Source organism: Hylobates moloch, unplaced genomic scaffold, assembly GCF_009828535.3.
Source record: "Hylobates moloch isolate HMO894 unplaced genomic scaffold, HMol_V3 SCAFFOLD_12, whole genome shotgun sequence".
NCBI classification, from domain to species: Eukaryota; Metazoa; Chordata; class Mammalia; order Primates; family Hylobatidae; genus Hylobates; species Hylobates moloch.
Window position 1 is genome coordinate 52,516,441 of NW_026652287.1, and position 18,850 is coordinate 52,535,290.

General features: G+C 51.2%; 1 protein-coding gene across 6 annotated transcripts in view; it reads left to right on the forward strand.

The window, feature by feature from the left end:
• The first annotated feature begins 8,334 nt into the window (after positions 1–8,334).
• GATAD2A (GATA zinc finger domain containing 2A) overlaps positions 8,335–18,850 on the forward strand; it is a 128,688-nt gene continuing 118,172 nt past the window's right edge. For 4 of the 6 annotated variants that reach the window (XM_032170232.2, XM_032170238.2, XM_032170236.2 and 1 more), the window contains exon 1: positions 8,335–8,645. The gene's annotated coding sequence lies outside the window, so the exon portion shown is untranslated. The remainder of the gene's footprint in view (positions 8,646–18,850) is intronic. The other 2 variants (XM_032170226.2, XM_032170229.2) reach the window with 2 other exon arrangements.

Genomic DNA, 18,850 nt, shown 5'->3' on the forward strand with positions numbered 1-18,850 from the left:
TTAGTAGAGACAGGTTTCACTATGTTGGCCAGGATGGTCTCAATCTCTTGACCTCATGATCTGCCGGCCTCAGCCTCCCAAAGTGCTGGGGTTACAGGCATAAGCCACCGCATCCTGCCTAGACACGGACTTTTTCAACACATTTTCCCTGGAAGAACCAAGACCAATTCTGATGGGCTTCCCAAAGGATGCAGGTTGTACTGGATTAACAGTTCACATATGTGAACCTGAAAGTGTTTGGCAAATCCAAATAAATAATTATGTTTTCTATTTTGGGGTATGGGGGGACAGGGTCTCATTCTGGCCCAGGCTGGAGTGTAGTGGCACTATCATAGCTCACTGCAGCCTCAAATTCCTGGACTCACGTGATCTCCCTGCCTCAGCCTCCTGAATAGCTGAGACTACAGGCATGCACCACCATGCCCAGCTAAATTTTTTATTATTTATTTATTTTTTTATTTTTTTTGAGACGGAGTCTTTCTCTGTCCCCCAGGCTGGAGTGCAGTGGTGCGATCTCGGCTCACTGCAAGCTCCGCCTCCCGGGTTCATGCCATTCTCCTGCCTCAGCCTCCCGAGTAGCTGGGACTACAGGCGCCCGCCAACACGCCCGGCTAATTTTTTGTGTTTTTAGTAGAGACGGGGTTTCACCGTGTTAGCCAGGATGGTCTCGATCTCCTGACCTCGTGATCCGCCCGCCTCAGCCTCCCAAAGTGCTGGGATTACAGGCTTGAGCCACCGCGCCCGGCTAATTTTTTAATTTTTTTTGTAGAGACAAAGTCTCACCATGTTGCCCAGGCTGGTCTCGAACTCCCAGGATCAAGCAATTTTAAAGTGCTAGGATTACAGGTGTGAGTCACTGCACCCAGCCGCAAATGAATTATGCAGTCCAATAATCTTAGGGGGCAATGATGGAGGGCACCTTGCTGTGTGCACCTGAACCACCACTGTCATTGACACTAGAGTGCTTTAGTTCTTCTGCTTATTACCCTTCTTCCCACTGGTATTAATTAGCCATCATTCCTCATTGCCAGTGGGCACTGCTTCCTTTGTCCAAGGGTACAGCATCAACGGGAGGTCTCACAGGCTAGCACCAGGGAACCCTCACTTTTCTAGCTACCACTGAGGCCCCGCCTCCCTTGTTGCTTGTGGAGTGGCCTGGCTCCATTCCCATTTCCCTATTTGGATGTGAATGTCACTTAGCCAGTTTGCCCACATGATTTCCCAGAGCCAGGAAGGGAAACGCCTTGGTGCAGAGATGCAATCACAGCTACCACCAAGGAAAGGAAGGCACATCCTTGGTGATTCTGCCACGTGGTATCTCTTTTTTTTTTTGGTTGTTGTTGTAGGTTGTTTGGTCTTTTTTTTTTTTTGAGAAGGAGTCTCGCTCTTTCACCCAGGCTGGAGTGCAGTGGCGCAATCTGGGCTCACTGCAGGCTCCGCCCCCTGGGGTTCACGCCATTCTCCTGCCTCAGCCTCCCGCGTAGCTGGGACTACAGGCGCCCGCCACCTCGCCCGGCTAATTTTTTGTATTTTTAGTAGAGACGGGGTTTCACCGTGTTAGCCAGGATGGTCTCGATCTCCTGACCTCGTGATCCGCCTGCCTCGGCCTCCCAAAGTGCTGGGATTACAAGCGTGAGCCACCGCGCCCGGCCTGTTTGGTTTGTTTTTGAGAAGGAGTTTTGCTCTTGTCACCCAGGCTGGAGTGCAATGGCACGATCTCGGCTCACTGCAACCTCCTTCTCTCGGGTTCTAGCGATTCTCCTGCCTCAACCTCCTGAGTAGCTGGGATTACAGGTGCCTGCCACCACTCCCAGCTAATTTTTTTTTTTGAGACAGAGTCTCGGTCTGTCACCCAGGCTGGAGTGCAGTGGCGCCATCTCGGCTCACTGCATGTTCCGCCTCTTGGGTTCACACCATTCTCCTGCCTCAGCCTCCCAAGTAGCTGGGAATACAAGCGCCCGCCACCACGCCCAGCTAATTTTTTGTATTTTTAGTAGAGACGGGGTTTCACCGTGTTATCCAGGATGGTCTCGATCTCCTGACCTTGTGATCCGCCCGCCTTGGCCTCCCAAAGTGCTAGGATTACAGTCATGAGCCACCGTGCCTGGCAGATGCCTGGCTAATTTTTGTATTTTTAGTAGAGATGGGGTTTAATCATGTTGGCCAGGCTGGTCTTGAACTCCTGACCTCAGGTGATCTATCCGCCTCGGCCTCTCAAAGTGCCGGGATTACAGGCATGAGCCTCTGCACCTGGCCACTTACAGCTGAATCCTAAACTTGCACTGTCTGAATCTAAAATTGGGCCCATGTGCAGGAATGGTGACATGAAGGGAGGAGAGGTCTATGCCCTGTTGAGTCCTTGTGCAAAGCGGAACCATATTAAGAACCTAAAACTTAATATGTTAATATGAGTGCAGTGGCTCACGCCTGTAATCCCAGCACTTTGGAAGGCCAAGGCAGGCAGATCACGAGGTCACGAGTTCAAGACTAGCTTGGCCAACATTGTGAAACCCCGTCTCTACTAAAAATACAAAAATTAGGTTCATGCCTGTAATCCCAGCTACTAAGGAGGCTGAGGCACGAGAATCGTTTTAACCTTGGAGGCAGAGGCTGCAGTGAGCCGAGAGCGTGTCATTGCACTCCAGCCTGGGTGATAGTGCGAGACTGCGACTCAAAAAGCCAAAAAAAACCAAAAAAAAGTTCGGGCATGGTGGCTCACACCTGTAATCCCAGCACTTTGGGAGGTCGAAGCAGGCAGATCATGAGGTCAGGAGTTCAAGACCAGCCTGGCCAACATGATGAAACCTCATCTCTACTAAAAGTACAAAAAATTAGCTGGGTGTGGTGGCGGGTGTCTGTAATCACAGCTACTCGGGAAGCTGAGGCAGAAGAATCGCTTGAACCCGGGAGGCAGAGGTTGCAGTGAGCTGAGATTGCGGCATTGTACTCCAGCCTGGGCAACAAGAGCGAAACTCCATCTCAAAAAAAAAAAAATAATAATAATAATAATTAGCCGGTCGTGGTGGCCTGTGTCTGTAGTCCCAGCTGCTTGAGAGGCTGAGGCACGAGAATCGCCTGAACCTGGGAGACAGAGAATGCAGTGAGCTGAGACATGACACTGCACTCTAGCCTGGGCAACAGAATGAGATTCTGTTTCAAAAAAACAAACAAACAAAAAAAAACAAATCAGAACATCAGTCTCTAAGGATTGCACTGAGAATTCTGAGCTCAAAGTGTTCACAGTGCCTGGTACACAGTAGAACACAGAAAATTTCAGTTTCATTCCAGTCTCTGGGATTCTTTCTGAGAGCAGGAATTTAGCCTTATTCATTTAAGTAGTCCCTCAGTGCTCTGCACATGACTTCTTTATAGTTGTTGAATTGAACCAGGATCAAAGAGCAGCTCATTGTCCAGCCTCTTCATTTCATACATGAGAAACTGAGCAGCACAGAGGGCAACTGTAACTCATCCACATCCCACTTGTTTTTTTTTTTTTTTTTTTTTTGAGACGGAGTCTCTCTCTGTTGCCCAGCCTGGAGTGCAGGGGCGCGATCTTGGCTCACTGCAATCTCCGCTTCCCAGGTTCAAGTGATTCTCCTGCCTCAGCCTCCCGAGTAGCTGGGACTACAGGCACGTGCCAGGACGCCTGGCTAATGTTTTATATTTTTAGTAGAGATGGGGTTTCACCCTGTTAACCAGGATGGTCTCGATCTCCTGACCTCATGATCCGCCCGCCTTGGGCTCCCAAAGTGCTGAGATTATAGGCGTGAGCCACTGCATCCGGCCATCCCACTTGTATTTTATGGCTGGATCTTTTTTTTTTTTTCTGAGATGGAGTTTCACTATTGTTGTCCACGCTGGAGTGCAATGGCGCCATCTCAGCTCTCTAAAACCTCCAGGGTAGCTGGGATTCCCAGCCTACCTTGGCCTCCCAAAGTGTCAGGATTACTGGTGTGAGCCACCGTGCGTGGCCGCTAATTTTATTTTATTTTTTTGTAGAGAGGGGGTCTTGGTATGTTGCCCAGGCGAGTCTCAAATTCCTGGGCTCAATTCTCCCACCCTGGCCTCCCAAAGTGGTACAATTGCAGGTATGAGCCCTGATTTCTTATACAGTGAAGACAGTAACTGGCTTCTCTAGGGATTGGCAGGTATGGGTTCGACCCCAGCTCTGCCAACCACCAAAGTCCAAGTGTTTATTGTCCACCTGGACTGCCTCAGACACTTGCAGGATGTGGTAAGTACTATGACACAGGTGCACAGAAGGTGCTCTGGGAACAGCTTGTCTTCATGTTTACAATGGCTTCTTTCCCTAGCCAAGGACTCTATCAGCCTTGCCACTTGGGGACAGGTTGAGCTCGCTCAGGGAGTCAGGCCCCACAGGGCTCCCTGCCAACCTCCCATCACTGTGACTGAATTTATTCTTTATTTTTCTTCCAGGAACATCAGCGCACTTGTAACAATAATAATCATCTTTTCTACTGGGTATACTGTTCCATGGTTTACAAAGCACTTTCACATCCATTATCTCATTTAATCACTTCCTCCTCTACATTCCTACAACAGTTTCTTGGTACCTCTTCAGTATAATATTCTGCCTGGTATAGCAAGCCTATTTCCCTTTATTGCATTTATTTTTACTCACAGGTTCCAGCATATAATTCAGGTATCTTTGCACCTTGGACACTTCTGTGTACAAAGTAAGGGCAATAAAAGTTTGACATGCCAGTCACAGCAGCCTTCGACCACAGTACCAGCTACTTGGGAGGCTGAGGCAGGAAGATTGCTTGAGCTCAGGAGTTTGAGTCCAGCCTGGGCAACATAGCAAGACCCTGTCTCTTAGGAAAATAGTTTGCCGGCTGGGCGCGCTGGCTTACGCCTGTAATCCGAGCACTTTGGGAGGTGGAGGTGGGCGGATCACTTGAGGTCAGTAGTTCAAGACCAGCCTGGCCAATATGGTGAAACCCCATCTCTACTAAAAATACAAAAAAATTAGTCGGGCATTGTGGCGTGTGCCTGTAATCCCAGCTACTCAGGAGGCTGAGGCAGGAGAATTGCTTGAACCTGGGAGGCGGAGGTTGCAGTGAGCCGAGATCGCGCCACTGCACTCCAGCCTGGGCAACAGAGAAAGACTCCATCTCAAAAAAAAAAAAAAGTTTGCCATATTGAATCATCAGTGTTGCAGTTCTTTCTCATTCATTACTGCCTTCTTCACTCCTTTCATTCAATGGGATTGCCTACTAAGGACAAAGCTGGGTTCTTTGGAGGGGAAATGAGGCGAGAAGTTCAGAATCAAGTGAAGGGGGAAGACCCAAGTGAAGGCCCTGACCCCTGGTAGGCCACAGTACATGCTTCATGCTTTAGCAGAGGTGCAAACACTGTTGGGGCTGGGCACAGTGACTCACACCTGTAATTCTAGCACATTGGAAGGTAAGTCGGCCACATTGGGAGGCCGAGGCGGGAGAATTGCTTGATGCCAGGAGTTTGAGACCAGCCCAGGCAACAGAAGGAGACCTTCTGTTTAAATTTTTTTTTTTTAATGTAAAAACTTAGGTTGCCAGGCGTGGTGGCTCACACCTGTAATCCCAGCACTTTGGGAGGCTGAGGAGGGCAGATTATGAGGTCAGGAGTTTGAGACCAGCCTGGCCAACATGGTGGAACCCCATCTCTACTAAAAATACAAAAATTACCCAGGCGTGGTGGCGCATGCCTGTAATCCCAGCTACTCAGGAGGCTGAAGCAGGAGAATCGCTTGAACCTGGGAGGCGGAGGTTGCAGTGAGCCAAGATCACCCCACTGCACTCCAGCCTCGGCGACAGAGCAAGACTCCATCTCACAAAACAAAACAAAACAAAACAAACAAAAAAAAAACTTAGGTCTTGTGGCATGCACTAGTGGTACCAACTACTCAGGGGCTGAGTCAGGAGGATCACCTAAGCCCAAGGAGTGGAGGTTCCATCATGATCTTGCCACTGTACTCCAGCCTGGGTGACAGGGCAAAATCCTGTCTCAAAGAACAAACAAACAAAAAGAAAAAAAAAATACTCTTGCTTCCCAGAGTTTGGGGTGACTTTTTTTTTTTTTTTTTTTTGAGATGGATGGAGTCTTGCTTTTTCACCCAGGCTGGAGTGCAGTGGCTCAATCTCGGCTCACTGCAAGCTCCGCCTTCCGAGTTCACGCCATTCTCCTGCCTCAGCCTCTCGAGTAGCTAGGACTACAGGCGCCCGCCACCACGCCCGGCTAATTTTTTGTATTTTTAGTAGAGACGGGGTTTCACTGTGTTAGCCAGGATGGTCTCCATCTCTTGGCCTCGTGATCCGCCCGCCTCGGCCTCCCAAAATGCTGGGATTACAGGCGTGAGCCACCGAGCCCGGCCTGGGTTGCTTTTCTAAAAAGGTCTAACTCCCTGCATTGTCCTAGGGCAGAGGCGTCAGAAAGTTGAAGTTTCAGGAAAAGGGGACCCCTTCCTCCCACACTCAGATGCTGCTTAGAAAAGCACATGGAGCACAACTCCCTGGCATTTCTTTTGTTTTTCTTTCTTTCTTTTTGAGACGGAGTCTCACTGTCATCCAGGCCGGAGTGCAGTGGCGGATCTCAGCTCACTGCAACCTCTGCCTCCCAGGTTCAAGCGATTCTCCTGCCTCAGCCTCCCGAGTAGCTGGGACTATAGGCGCCCACTACCACGCCCGGCTAATTTTTGTATTTTTAGTAGAGACAGGGTTTCACCATCTTGGCCAGACTGGTCTCGAACTCCTGACCTCAGGTGATCCGCCCACCTCGGCTTCCCAAAGTGCTGGGATACAAGTGTGAGCCACCGAGCCCGATAACTTTCTTTTTTCTTTTTTTTGAGACAGGGTCTCGCTCTGTCGCCCAGGCTGGTGTGCAGTGGCACGATCTTGGCTCACTGCAGCCTCGACCTCTCGGTTCAAGCGATCCTCCCGCCTCAGCCTCTGGAGTAGCTGGGACTACAGGTGTGCGCCACCACCCCTGCTGATTTTTTAATTTTGATTTTAATTTTTGTAGAGACGGTATTTTGCCATGTTGCCCAGGCTGGTCTGAAACTCCTGGGCTCAATCGACCCTCCAGCCTCGACCTTCCAAAGTGCTGGGATTCCAGGCGTGAGCCACCGCGCCCGGTCGCATTTCCTTAGTAAAGGGGTGAGGGGCGCCCTTCTCCTGCCATCCTTCTCCGGGGAGAGGCGAGGTGCTTGAAGTCCCAAATTCCTCGTGTAGTGAGAGAACAGGGGAGGCAGAAAATCCCCAAGTTATCTTCAGAAACGAAGGTGGAGGGGGGCGCGCAGTCCCCACTTTCCTCAGATAAAGGAGGGACAGGGAGAGCGGCCCCCAAGAGTGCTTAGAAAAGGAGTGTATGTGCCCCAAATATTCCTCGGAAAAGGCGGTGGACCCTGGATTCCCCAAATGCTCCTTAGGGATCCCGAACTCCCATGTTTTCTTAGGAAACAGAGCTGGGGTCCCGAATCTACAACATAATCGTGATCCCGGCAATTGTCCTCAGAAAAGCGGGTAGGGCAAGAAACCCCTAAACTCTCTCAGAAGAGGGGTCGTGGCAAGATTCCCGAAGGTCCTCCTCAGAACGGGGGCCAGGGAAAAGAATCCCGAAGCGGAGTCTTCTCAGAACCGGGGCCCGCGCCAGAATCTCCAAGATTCTCCTGGATAGAGAGGGTCGAAGCCACAAGACTAGGCAGAAAGAGCGCGGGGCCACCGGAGCCCCTTAGAAACATTGCCAGGCCACGACGCGCCCGGGCTCCTCGGAGGCGCCGCTAGCAGCCCGGCGTAGCTGCCCCACGCCCGCCCGGCCGAGGCCGCCTCCGGTGCATTATGGGTGGGGCGCCCCTGCAGAGCACTGCGGGGAACCCCCTGCCCAGCCAGTTGCCGGCCGCCGGGTGGCCCAGGCTATCCGCCCTCCGGGGTCCCAGCGAGCCGGCCACGAATTGACGCGTCCCCCTAGGCCCCGCCCCTCGCGGGGTTCCCGCCCCGAAGTTTAAGTCCCGCCCCCGCATGGCCTTGAGTGGCTCTGCGGCCCGCTCCCATCTACCATTGGCAGGATGCCTCTCAGTCATTTCGTCCCGCCTCCTCAGACCCGCCCCGGCCGGCGGCGCGATCCCGAGAACCAGCCGGCCCGCGCACTCATTGGTCGTCATGAGCTGTCTGTCATGAAGCTGGCCACACCTTCTATGGGGTGCGGGTCCTGGGAGTCCTGGCTGGACCTCATTGGCTTGTGGCGCCTTCACTCGGAGAGACGCGCCTCAACCCGGAAGTGTGCGAGGCGAAATCTGCCTAGCAACCGGGGAAGCCGGGCTGTGAAGCGGGCAATTTCAGTGTGAGACTGAGCCGCGAGACCGAGCGGCGGCTCCGAGCGCGGCGCAGCGGCTCCTCCCGCCCAGGGTCAGCGCCCCGGCGCGCGCACGCGCACCCCCGGCGCCCGAGCGCGCCCCGCGCCGCCCGCGCAGTCGGTCGGTCGGTCGTCTGTCCTGTCGCCGCTGCCGCCGCCGCCGCCGCCACCGCGGCCGCCGCGGGCGCCACCTGAGGGAGTCGCCTCCGCGGGACGCCACAGGACCTGACCGGACTGCGCCGCCCGAGGCCGTCCTGTGGCCCGGCCACCGTCGGCGAGGGCGCCGAGCAACTTCGGTGAGTAAGGGGCAGGCGCTGCTGGCGGGTCCCCGGCTTCCGGTGCCCCAGGCTCTCTGGGGCTTCCGCTTCTCCAGCACTACCTTGGCCGAGCTTACTCCCTTCTCCACAGGACCTCCCTCTCAGGGGAGCCCCCTGCTCTGGGCCCCCCCCGCCTCTCCAGGGGACCCCCGCCTCTCTAGGAGACCCCGTCTCTCTTAGGGACCTTCGCCTCTCTTGGGGACCCCCGCCTCTCCAGGGGCCTCCCGCCTCTCCAGGAGACCCTTGCCTCTCTAGGGGACCCCGTCTCTCTTGGGGACCCCGTCTCTCCAGGCGGGGGATCCCATCTTTCTAGCGACCCCCGCGTCTTTAGGGGACTTTCTTCCCTTCTAGGGGACCCTTGCCTCTCTAGGGGACTCTCATCTCTCCAGGCAGGGGACCCCGCTTCTCTAGGGGAACGCTGCCTCTCTAGAGGATCCCTGCCTTTCTAGAGGATCCCCACCTCTCTAGGGGACCCCGTCTCTCTAGGGGACCCCTGCCTCTCTAGAGGATCCCTGCTTCTCTAGGGGATCCCCGCCTCTCTAGGGGACCTCGTCTCTAGGGAACCCCCGTCTCTCCGAGGGGAGCCCTGTCTCTCTAGGCGACACTGCTTCTCTGAGGGGACTCCCCCCTTATCAGGGGCTCCCCCGCCTCTCTGAGGACCCCTGCCGGAGGGAACCCCCACCTCTCTGAGGAATCCTGCCTTTTACAGGAACTAACTCCCTTCTTTGGGGATCCCCAACTCTTTGAGAATTCCCGCTTATCTGAGGGGACTCCCTTCTTCTCTGAGGGTCTCTCTACTTTTCTTAAGAACCCATCCTTTTGAGGGACCCCTGCCTCCCTAGAGACCCCTTCCTATCTGAGGACCCCTGCCTCTGAGGGGAGTCCCTTTCTCTGAGGGACCCCTGCCTCTTTAAGGGGAATCCCCATCTCTCTGAGAGACCCTCTGCCTCTCTGAGGGTCCCCCCCTTTCTTTGAGGGGCCCTGGCCTCTCTAAGACCCTGTCCTCACTCCTCTAAGGAGAGACCCCTGATTCTATTAGGGTATACTTTCTCTGAGGGATCCCCCACCTTTTGTGGACCCCTGGGGAACCCCTTCTTCCCCGGGGGACCCCTGTTTTCAGAAGACACTCCTGCTTCTCGGAGGAAGCCCTACCTCTCTGTGGGGACCTCCCCACCCCCACCTCTCTCAGCTGTGGTCCTACTTTTCTGACTTGTGCCCCTTTCTTTTTATTTTGAGACAGAGTCTCACTCTGTCTCCCAGGCTAGAGTGCAGTGGCGCGATCGGGGCTCACTGTAACCTTTGCCTCCCGGGTTCAAGCGACTCCTCTGCCTCAGCCTCCCGAGTAGCTGGGACTACAGTCACCCACTACCACGCCCGGCTAATTTTTGTATTTTTGTAGAGAGGGGGTTTCATCATGTTGGCCAGGCTGGTCTTGAACTCCTGACCTCAGGTGATCCACCCGCCTTGGTCTCCCAAAGTGTTGGGATTACAGGTGTGAGCCACAGTGCCTGGCCCCCTTACTTTTTGATGAGTGCCTTCACTTTTCTGAGGGGGTCCCCCACTTCTTTGAAATGCCCATCTGACCGGATCGTTAGTTATCTGAGGTATACCCCTACTTTACCAGTATCCTTCTTTTCTATTTCTTCTGGGCCCCCTAATGCTGTATGGATCCTGCAGTTTTCTGAAGGGTCCCCAGTTTCTCCAGAGGTTCTCCCCTTAACTTGAGATATCCCACTCCTGTAGGCTCCTCACGTCTCTGAAGTGTGTCTCCCTTTTTCCAAGATATCCCATCTCCTGATGGGAGACACTGTGGATCTCTTCACTTCCCTAAGGGGTCCCTCTGAATTCCGTGGGGATGCCTCCCACTTGCCTGAGGGCATTCCCTCTTTCTGGAGGCTTTCCTCCTGATTTTCTAAGAGAGAAACTCTTTATTTATCCTTGGAACACTCACATCAAGCTTCTCCTCTTTCTGTCTGTGGCACCCACCTCCCCCCACTGTGGAGGAAGAGAGCAGAAATGTACCCCTCCTTTGGTCTTTGTTGCCACTCTAGGGATATTCTCTGGGCTTTTATTTCGGTTTCCAGGAGCCTGGAGGATTTTGTGGCTGGAGGGGAAAGTCGGGGACAGAGAGACAAAAAGCATGATTTCGTCATGTCCCTCTAAGACCTGCTAGATTTGGGGGAGCAGGAGCTGCTACTAGATGACCACCTTAGTTACTCCATTTTCCAGCCGTGAGGCCATCACAGTGTTGTCAGGCCTTTGTGATGACAAAAGGGACAAGGGAGAAATATTGTATCCCCATTATCACACTGTCAAGCTGTGGGAGTGACCCACTTCCTGTCCCATCCCTCAGTCCTCCCTCTGCATAGTATAACTTAACCTTCCCTCCCCCTGCTGAAAAAAATCAAAATAGAAAGGAGAAGAAAACTCTCCTTCATCTCTTCCTGTTGCATTTTCTCTCCCAAGACCCCCTGATTCAACCTCGATCAAATAGGATCCCTAGTTCATAGACCACTTTGGTTTGAAAGACAGAGCAAGAAGCAGGAAATGGGTCACCTTAGATCCAGAAACAGAGGAAGGGAGGCAAGGGACAGGATTTGACGACATTTCTATAAGTTTTAGGTGACTTTGGCCTGGCCCAAAAGGAACTTTTTACGTGGCGTTTGCAAATCTCGTATGTACTTTTTTTAATGGCCCACCCTGGATTCCAAGTTCACTCCAGTAGCTAATTTTATCTGCTTTGCCAAACGCAGAGCTCTGTGGAGCCCAAGTAGATGAATGCTGGCATTGAGAGATGGTCCAAAGGACAGGAATGAACTCAGTTTGAAACCTGAGTAACTTGTAACCACTTCGTGTCCACGTACAAGTCTCAAGCTAAAAACGTGGGGAGAGTTTGACTGAAGTGGAGTTCTGAAGTATAGGCTGCGCTTGTCTTTGGTTTAGCATTTCAACAAGTTCTTCCCTCTGACTCCACTGGAACTGCAGTTCACTTTACAGTTTGACTGAGGGCAGTCTCTCTCCTGTTCGTTTCCATCTGGGTCTTGCTTAATTTGAGTCCTTTGTGAAGACTCCTGCCGAGGCTATAATTTGAGTTCTAAATCTGTCGGTGGACCATGTGGACACAAGTTTCAACTCGAGCTATTTTCTTCTGGGGAGAAGTGCTTGGAGACTTTCCTGGGCCCTCTGCTGCTGGGCTAAGTCAAGTCCAGGCAGGAGGCTGCTGCAGACTTGGTTGCTCTTCTCCTGCCTCTTCCTGGTCAGCTGTAGGCACTGCCCTCAGGGGAAGGGAAAGCTGGTGGGGAGCTTGGGACTGAGATTAGGGTAGAGAAGTACCTGAGGTGAGGGTAGAGAAGTGCCTGCACGTATTTACTATTTTATTTTTTTGAGACAGGGTCTCACTTTGTCACTCAGGCGGGAGTGCAGTGGTGCGATCTCAGCTCACTGCAACCTCTGCCCCACTGGCTCACGTGATCCTCCCATCTTAGCCTTTGAAGTAGCTGGGACCACAGGCGCATGCCACCACACCTGGCTATATTTTTGTATTTTTGGTAGAGATCGGGTCTCACCATGTTGCCCAGGCTGGTCTCAAACTCCTGAGCTCAAGTGATCTGCCTGCCTCAGCCTCCCAAGGTGTTGAGATTACAGGCGTGAGCCACTGTGACCGACCTATTATTTTAAATAAAACCTATAGGACCAGCAGATGGGATGTTAAAAAGGGAATGGACAACTTTGAAGTCAGAAGGAGCCAGTTCAGATTCTGGTGCTGCCCTTCTTAGTTATGTGGCCTTGGACAAGTGATGGCACAAAATTGGCATGTTATTAAATATTTGAGGGAACACATTGCTGTGAATGTGTGTCAAGGTGCTTACTGATGATGGGAGGTGCTTCCTAGATGGATGAATGAATGAATCCGAGATAATGAACTGGAGGCGGATAGCACAGCTCCTGGCACACAGTTGGTGTGCAGTAAAGGCTGCTTGTTGTGTTCCTGGCCTGGACTCACAGACCAGGAAGCGCTTGATATTCTGCCAAGGCTAAAAATGCCCAAAGAGAAAGAAACTTGGTATGTCTCATGGAAAACCCACTCCCCCACTGCGTCGGAAAACCCACTCCCCCACTGCGTCTCTTAGCAAGAGTTTTCTGTGTTCTGATACCAGATGTGGGATGGATTTACTGTATGGCAGGGCATTTGTGTTTCTCTTGGCCTTGGTGTCTCCCCCCGTAAAATGGGGTAATTTGTGAATTAAGGGCAAGTAGGGAGACGTATTACTCTAATTAGACTACAGGCAAGATAGAAGATTATAATGAACTTGAAGAATTGTGGGAAGAAGAAAATAGATGAACTGTGTAAGCCTAAGGGATCATATGCGTATTATGAGACTGCTTGAGTGAGTGAGTCCAGCAGTTACCTGGTGAGTGATCTGTTCTTACACTTTAGAACCTTGAAAGTAGAGCCGTTCTTTCATTGTAATAGATCAGATTTGGGGACAAAAGACTGGGAAAGTGATGTACAAAGGCATTTGACGCCACACAATAATAGTACTTTGAGAGGGCCAGTGTGTGGCTTAGTGCCCACGAGGAGATCAGAATGCACCTCAAGCTCCCAAGGCCCAGAGGGTTGTGGAGATGCTAACTCAGCTTAGAGGCTGGGGCAAGGGTCGGGGGGCAGTGGAATAGAGGGGAGTGGACAGGACATTTTAAAAAATTTTTTTCTTGAGAGGATTTTTTTCTTAACAATTAGTAAAAGCCGTAGAATCATGGCTGGTGAATTAGGCCCAGCCTTCTTCACTTACTAGTATGGGAACAGATGGCATTCTGCCCCTGACGGCTAAAACCCAGGAGGAAATAATGGGTGAAAATCTGAGCTAGGCCCCTGGTGGGCTGCTCCTACGTTTGAAGAAAGAGTTGTGGGTTTTTTTGTTTGTTTGTTTTCTTCCTGGAAATATACCCTCTCTCTTCCTCCTTCTTTCTTTCTCTCTTTCATGCACACATATACAGACACACACTGACTTTGGTATTGAAGCAAAGAAATATGCACCAATCTTAAATTTCTTTCAGTTCTTTTAAGGACAGTTATTCCATTACATGGGAAAGGAGCAAAATTTATATTATTTAAAATATAAGAACTAAGGTAAACAACTTTAAAGGGATCACTCTCCCCTTTAAAATTATGCTATGTCCCTTGTGTGCCACAGACTTCACTTTGGTGGATGGTGGCGCCACCACCAAGTTTCTATCTAACAGGAAGTTTTTTTAACTTTTTTTTTTTTTTTTTTTACTTGAAGGATCCTTACAGCAATAAAAAACCTTGGATAGTTAGAAATGATATTGATCTAGGTACATTTATTAGATGTAATGTAATGTGATTATCTGTTGGTGGGCAGGTCTAAAAGGCATGTGGGTCCAAACACTGCCCAGCTTCTAACTCTGGACGATAGAAACTGTTGATTTATGGAACTGAAATAGCTAGGGAAGTCAGGGTTTCCTTCCTGTTGGAGACAGCACTGGGGGCATTAAATCCCTGTGGGATCTTGATGATAAGAAATAAGCTGACCTTGGCCGGGCGCGGTGGCTCACGCCTGTAATCCCAGCACTTTGGGAGGCCGAGGCGGGCGGATCATGAGGTCAGGAGATCGAGACCACGGTGAAACCCCGTCTCTACTAAAAATACAAAAAATTAGCTGGGCGCGGTGGCGGGCGCCTGTAGTCCCAGCTACTTGGAGAGGCTGAGGCAGGAGAATGGCGTGAACCCGGGAGGTGGAGCTTGCAGTGAGCTGAGATCGCGCCACTGCACTCCAGCCTGGGTGACAGAGCAAGACTCCGTCTCAAAAAAAAAAAAAAAAAAAAAAAAAAAGAAATAAGCTGACCTCTTTTGGAATTGGGAAATAACTACTGTGTCAAGTGGTTCCATCCAAATGAATGGATGGTGTTATTTTTGATTTCTAGTTTTAAGTTTGACTTCATCCTCTCTGAAACTTGACTGCCTTTGTTTATACTGGTGTGTCTTTTGAATAAGAGTTTTTCCTTTTTTTTTTTGAGACAGAGTCTTGTGCTCTGTCACCCAGGCTGGAGTGCAGTGGTGCAATCACAGCTCACTGCAGCCTCGACTTCCGGGCTCAAATGATCCTCCCACCTCAGCCTCTTGAGTAGCTGGGACTACAGGCATGCGCCACCACGCCCGGCTAATTTTGTATTTTTTGTAGATACAGAGTCTCGCTATGTTTCCCAGGCTGATCTTGAACTCCTGAGTTCAAGTGATTCTCTCACTTTGGCCTCCCAAAGTGTTGGGATTATAGGTGTAAGCCACAGTGCCCAACCCAAGTTTATTGTTTTTTTTTTTTTTTTTTTTTTTTTTTTTTTCAGACAGAGTCTCGCTCTGTCACCCAGGCTGGAGTGCAGTGGCGCGATCTTGGCTCACTGCAACCTCCACCTCCTGGTGGAGCAATTCTCTGTCTCAGCCCACCCTGAGATTAATGGCCCACTCTGGATTCCAAATTCACCCCTGAGGTGGGCCTGGAGTGAACTTGGAATCCAGGGTGGGCCAAGCAATTCTCTGTCTCAGCCACCTGAGTAGCTGGGATTACAGGCACCCACCACCATGCCTGGCTAATTTTTGTATTTTTAGTAGAGACGGGGTTTCACCATCTTGGCCAAGCTGGTCTCGAACTCCTGACCTCGTGATCCACCCGCCTCAGCCTCCCAAAGTGCTGGGATTACAGGTGTGAGCCACTGCGTCTGGTCAAGTTTTTTTTTTTGAAACAGAGTCTTGCTGTGTCACCCAGGCTGGAGTGTAGTGGCACGATCTTGACTCACTGCAACCTCTGCCCCCTGGGTTCAAGCCATTCTCCTGCCTCAGCCTCCCCAGTAGCTAGGATTACAAGTGCGCACCACTGCGCTCAGCTAATTTTTGTATTTTTAGTAGAGACAGGGTTTCACCATGTTGGCCAGGCTGGTCTTGAACTCCTTACCTCATGAACTGCCTGCCTCGGCCTCCCAAAGTGTTGGGATTACAGGTGTGAGCCACCGAGCCTGGCCAGTTTATTCTTTTAAAGTGGCTTATAAGGGACCAGGTGCGGTGGCTTATGCCTGTAACCCTAGCACTTTGGGAGGCTGAGGCAGGGGATCACTCGAGGTCAGGAGTTTGAGACCAGCCTGGCCAAAATGGCGAAACCCTGTTTACTAAAAATCCAAAAAGTAGCTGGGCATGGTGGCACGTGCCTGTAATCCCAGCTACTCGGGAGGCTGAGGCACAAGAATGGCTTGAACCTGAGAGGCACAGGTTGCAGTCAGCTGAGGTCGGGCCACTGCACTCCAGCCTGAGTGACAGAGTGAGATTCCGTGTTAAAAAAAAAAAAAATTGACTTATAAGGGACAAGTGAACACTCAAGAGCTTTACTTGTGTGGCCATAAGATATGGTGTATGTGTGTTTTCTTTTTTTTTTTTTGAGACAGTGGCGCGATCTCGGCTCACTGCAGCGTCTGCCTCCCGGGTTCAAGCAGTTCTCCAGCCTCAGCCCCCCAAGTACCTGGGACTACAGGCATGCGCCACCACAGCCAGCTAATTTTTTTTTTTTTTTTTCGAGACAGAGTCTCGCTCTGTCACCCAGGCTGGAGTGCAGTGGCATGATCTTGGCTCACTGCAAGCTCCGCCTCCCGGGTTCATGGCATTCTCTTGCCTCAGCCTCTCCGAGTAGCTGGGACTACAGGCGCCCGCCACCACGCCTGGCTAATTTTTTGTATTTTTAGTAGAGACGGGGTTTCACCGTAGTCTCGATCTCCTGACCTCGTGATCTACCCGCCTCGGCCTCCCAAAGTGCTGGGATTACAAGCGTGAGCCACCGCGCCCGGCCATATGTGTGTTTTCTAGTGCAATTTACATTACATTAAAAATTAGAAAGTGTTAAATCTTCTGGCCCATGTAACTTCTTATGCGAACAAATAATTCAGGAACAAACACTTTCATGCCTAAGATAAAACATTTTCATGCTTGGTGATGGGGGTCTGGCAGTGAGCAGGACTTATAACAGTTGGCCTTCCAGGAGCTTACATCTTAGTTGCAGAAAAATAAACAAGCAAATGAATGAAAGAACATTGTGAGGTTTCTTGAGAATATCCGTAAGTGCTGCAGCTACCCTCATTGGGAGCTTTAGGTGGAGTTTCTTGGAGGTGTAGAAGTGAAACCTCAGTACCTCTTTAATTTCCTCACTGGGCTCCTGTTTCCTGTCTCTAAAAGGAGACAGAAATTATGGCATTTTCCTACTTGATTGTTGGTGATAGTTGATTCATGACCACTGTGGCTGTAATTTTGGAGAAACAAGAGAGAAACTAGAATGGTCATGGCAGGGAGCATTTTCAGGTTTGCCTTTCTTTCTTTTTTTTTTTTGGAGACAATCTTGCTCTGTCGGCCAGGCTGGAGTGCAGTGGCGCGATCTTGGCTCACTGCAACCTCCACCTCCTGGGTTCAAGTGATTCTCCTATCTCAGCCTCCTGAGTAGCTGGGATTACAGGCACCTGCCACCATGACTGGCTAATTTTTTGTGTTTTAGTAGAGATGGGGGTTTCACCATGTTGCCCAGGGTGGTCTCGAACTCCTGAGCTCAAGCAATCCTCCCGCCTTGGCCTCCCAAAGTGCTGGGATTACAGGTGTGAGCCACCATGCCTGGCCAAGTTTGCCTTTCTTGAAGTCAGTGGTGATGTGTTTTTGGAATCCTGTGGTATTTCTTCATGGCAATGCATATTACACTAAGCGATAAACCGCTCTAAAAGCCCTTCCCTTGTTGCAATCTTAAAAACATTCAGACAAGCTGGGGCTGCCTGGGTGTTGGTGGTGGTTTAGGAATAATGAGATTTCCAATAGATGACTGCTTTGTTATGTATTGGTAGACTCTTGGTGCATGGATTTCCCTCTGCCCGGGCTTTCCTCTTTTTTTTTTTTTTTTTTTTTTTTTTTTTTGAGATGGAGTCTTGCTGTGTCGCCCAGGTTGGAGTGCAGTAGTGCAATCTTGGCCCACTGCAACCTCCGCCTCCCAGGTTCAAGCGATTCTCCTGTCTCCGCCTCCCGAGTAGCTGGGATTACAGGCGGCACGCTGCCATGCCTGGCTAATTTTTTGTATTTTAGTAGAGACGGGGTTTCACTGTGTTGCCCAGGCTGGTCTTGAACTCCTGAGCTCAGAAAATTCACCCGCCTCGGTCTACCAAAGTGCTGGGATTACAGGTGTGAGCCACCACTCCCGGCCCAGGCTTTCCTCTTACACTGGGACTGGGAAGGTGCTGTTACTGTTTTTTTTTTTTTTTTTTTTTTTGAGACTGAGTCTTTCTCTGTCCCCCAGGCTGGAGTGCAGTGGCGCGATCTCAGCTCACTGCAACCTCCACCTCCTGGGTTCACACCATTCTCCTGCCTCAGCCTCCCGAGTAGCTGGGACTACAGGCACCCGCCAACATGCCCGGCTAATTTTTTGTATTTTTAGTAGAGACGGGGTTTCACCGTGTTAGCCAGGATGGTCTCGATCTCCTGACCTCGTGATCTGCCTGCCTGGGCCTCCCAAAGTGTTGAGATTACAGGCTTGAGCCACCGCGCCTGGCCTGTTTAGACTTTTTTATGTTGGGCAAGGCTGGAAGTCTTAGATCTGACAGGTGCTTTTCTTAAGTAAGTGTATCTGTGAGAGGTAGGGCTGGAGAGCAAGGCGGGATATTCATTTTGGGCACAGCCTCGAGGGCAAGAGGGAGGGTGTTAGAAGGAGAGTTTCTGGTTGTCTTTTTTTTTCCCCTTCCACCCAAGTTCTGACTCCGGAGGTGGAGAGGCAGGCCCAGGCCGGAAGTGGGCGTGGACAAGTAATGCAACTGTCCATGTGACCAGGCTCCCACCTCTGGGCTCTACTGCCCTTGGGAAGTGGATGCTTGCTCCCTCCTGACTTCCTGTTCTCCCTTCTTACAGGCTGAGTTCTTGGGCTCCAAGTTGAGCACAGAATATACGTTCAAGGCCAGGCGCGGTGGCTCATGCCTGTAATCCCAGCACTTTGGGAGGCTGAGGCAGGCGGATCATTTGAGCCCAGGAGTTTGAGACCTGCCTGGCCAACATGGCAAAACCCCATCTCTACTAAAAGTGTAAAAACTAGCTGGGTGTGGTGGTGCATGCCTGTAATCCCAGGTACTCTGGAGGCTGAGACAGGAGAATCACTTGAACC